Consider the following 770-nt stretch of genomic DNA (forward strand, 5'->3'; position numbering starts at 1 on the left):
GACATCAGAAGAAGAAAACAGGAAGCAACCTAGGAACCTGCTACAGAGGGCCTCTGAAAGCCTCTGCCCTGCAGACTATCAAAGCAGACGCTGAGACTTATGGCCAACTGTTGGGCAGAACGTATGGAATCTTATGTAAGAAGTGGGAAATAGTAAGAGCTGGAGAGGACTGGAACCACACAAGGAGAGCAACAGAACCAGAAAATTTGAACACAGGGAACTTCCCAGAGACTCATACTCCAACTAAGGACTATTCATGGAGATAACCTAGTACCCCTGCACAGATGTAGCACATGACAGTTCAGTGTCCAATTGGGTTACATAGTAATGGGAATAGGGACTGCCTCTGACATAATCTGATTGGCCTGCTCTTTGATCACCTCCCCCTGAAGGGGGAGCAGCCTTACCAGGTCACAGAAGATGACAATGCAGCCACTCCTGATGTGATCTGGTAGACTAAGATCAGAAGGAAGGAGAAGAGGACCTAGGACCTCCCTTATCAGTGGACTTTGGGAGAGGCATTTGTGAAGAAGGGGGAGGGAGGGTGGGATCAGGAGGGGCTTATTGGGGGGGAAAGAAAAAAATGCAAGTTAAAGTGTTGTGGACACATTTCATAGATAATGTAGAATTTTATTCTTTTATATGTGCTTTCTTTACAGAAAGCAACAATCTTTCTTTTCCCTTATATGCAAATGAGCCTAGAACACAGGTGTTATTTCTTTCTCTTTCTTTCTTTCTTTCTTTCTTTCTTTCTTTCTTTCTTTCTTTCT

Source organism: Psammomys obesus, unplaced genomic scaffold (assembly GCF_907164565.1).
Source record: "Psammomys obesus unplaced genomic scaffold, mPsaObe1.curated_primary_1811, whole genome shotgun sequence".
In the NCBI taxonomy this organism is placed as follows: Eukaryota; Metazoa; Chordata; class Mammalia; order Rodentia; family Muridae; genus Psammomys; species Psammomys obesus.